Source organism: Henckelia pumila, chromosome 4, assembly GCF_033568475.1.
Source record: "Henckelia pumila isolate YLH828 chromosome 4, ASM3356847v2, whole genome shotgun sequence".
Classification (NCBI taxonomy): domain Eukaryota; kingdom Viridiplantae; phylum Streptophyta; class Magnoliopsida; order Lamiales; family Gesneriaceae; genus Henckelia; species Henckelia pumila.
In genome coordinates, this window is record NC_133123.1 from 86,728,938 (window position 1) to 86,731,762 (window position 2,825).

A 2,825-nucleotide genomic window follows, 5' to 3' on the forward strand; every position below is an offset into this window, starting at 1 on the left:
TCGATCCGATCGAAGTGCTTTAATACTTTTACCTAGCTTGTTTTCTACTTCAGCCCTGAATTCTTTGAACTTTTCAAATGCTTCAGACTTATATTTCATTAAATATAAATACCCATACCTTGAATAATCATCAGTAAAGGTAATGAAGTAGGTGTGGCCATGTTGAGTCCCTACTCTAAATGGACCACAAACATCTGTATGGATCAAATCCAACAGATTTTGACTACGCTCAGGTTTCCCCTTAAAAGGAGATTTAGTCATTTTTCCTTTTAGGCAGGATTCACAAGTAGGTAGAGAATTAATATCAGACATATCAAACATGCCCTCTCCCACTAGCTTGTTCATCCTCCTTGAGGAAATATGACCTAGCCTAGCATGCCAAAGGTTTGCCGGGTTTTGACTATCGATTTTCCTTTTGTTTGTTGTCGCCGGTTTATCAACATAATTCACTGGAACGTCTTTTAGTTTTAAGTTGTATAGATCGTTTTCAAGTTGTCCATTTCCAATTAAACATTCATTCTTGTAAATATTGCAAATCCCATTCACAAAATTGCAAGAATAACCATCTCTATCAAGCATAGAAATAGAAATAATGTTTTTAATTAAATCTGGCACAAATAAAACATCTCTTAACAATAATTTAAAACCGTTCTGCAAAGTCAAACAAACATCTCCAATGGCCGTAGCTTCAACTCTGGAACCATTCCCGAGCCTCAGCTGGGTCTCACCCATTCTAAGCCTGCGACTTCTTGTCATCACCTGCAAATCATTGCAAATGTGAGATCCACATCCGGTATCCAATACCCAAGAAGTTGTATTAAGTGACATGTTTATTTCAATATAGAACATACCCTTTGCAGTTCCCAACTGCTCAAGATATTCCTTGCAGTTGCGCTTCCAATGACCCGGCTTCTTGCAGTAATGGCAAACATCCTTGGATTTTCCATTGTTTGAAGCCTTTGTCTTTTGCTTCTTCTCGGGCTCGACTTTCTTGGGTGGGGTAGAACGTTTCTTGCCCTTCATACTTGGCCCCTTCTTAGCAGAAGATGAGGAGCCCACCAAGAAAGCTGGCTTATCCTTCTTAAGTGTGGATTCATATGTAACGAGCATATTGACCATCTCTTCAAGGGTGGCCTCTATCTTGTTCATATTAAAATTTATCACAAATCCATCAAATGAAGAAGGAAGAGACAGAAGCAATAAATCCACATTGAGTTCATGCTCCAACACCAAATCTAGGGTCGCCAACTTCTGTATGAGCCAAATCACTCGTACCCCATGATCACGGACCGAAGTCCCTTCACGCATGCGGCACGTCATCAACTCCTTAACAGTAGCGAACCTTTCAGCCCTCGACTGAGCCCCAAAAAGTTCCTTGAGTTGCGTGTGAATGTCAGCAGCATTCACCGTGTCCTCAAATCGCCTCTGGAGTTCATCAGACATCGAGGCTTGCATATAGCATTTGGTCTTGATGTCATGGTCACACCATGCATCAAGTTTGGCCAATTCCTCCGGACTTATGTCAGCTGGTGCTTCCTTCGGAGGTGCTTTCTCTAACACGTAGAGCATTTTCTCCGAAGTTAAGACAATCTTCAACTTCCGGAACCATTCCGTATAGTTGGCGCCAGTCAACTTGTTTTGTTCGAGGATCGAGAATAATGGATTTCGCGAATTCATTGTATGAAATACTGAAAAGAAAAACAGACATATATCAATGATTGTTTAACAATTTACTAAGACATAAAATAGGCGAATTTAATTTTATGAATCTCACTCCCACTATTTTAACGATTTCACCACCCTCTAGTGAAAACGGGAAACTTTTTCCTTAGTGAGAACATGGAGTCCAATTGACAAACTTATGGTCCCGAATAATATCAGCCAACCATAATTCTCAAAAGGTAGAGCCCAATTGCTTCCAAAGCAACCCCCATGTGTTTACCTCATGTCCAATAAGGGCCCAATAATATGACGCCGTTTAAAGTGACATGTCAAGATGACCCATCAATATTAAGTTGTGATGGACGGTCGCCATGTGGATCCCCCAATAATATGAGCCGATCCCATGGGAGTTCCACCCAACTTACAACATTTGTCGATCCAATGTACAGCTTTCCGACGGACGGGCCCCCCCAATAATATGAGCCGGACCATATCCGCGGGTAGCATCACATACATTGACCGTTGATGGAAGGTGGGAACATTTAAACAAATTTAAATTTCCTTTATTTATCTTGATATAAATTTTAAATCATATTTAAAATGAGGGATTTTTAATTATAAAAATATTTGTCTCATCATATTCATTTTATTGCATGCTTGCCGGATTCACGCAATTTATGTCTAAACATGCATACAATCATAATATCAAATATTATATAGGATGATCGATTCCATTTCTAATTGACCCGTGGTTGCCAATCACGGGTCTTAGTCCAATCCTAGGTGATATGCAGTATGCAATGCAATCCTATTACATGTGCTTCCAATTTACATTTCTTCAGTCTTTATTGTCTGCTGGGCCCACCGTCTTCAAATCTTGATCTCCCACTAAATCTAATGTATTTACAATAAATAACAATGACAAGTAGGGATACATTTTTAGGGGTGGGAACGGGCTATAAACCAAGCCCACTTTTATTACATATGACATTCATATTGGGCCATAAACCAGGCCCATTAATAAAACCAACAACAATAAAAACAAAATGTAAATTCCTAACATACACCTACAAAATTGGTCATGGCAATCGATCATCCTTATCCAATAACATTTAATTCAAAATTAATTTATTGGATAACATGCAGTGGCAATTCAAATTTAA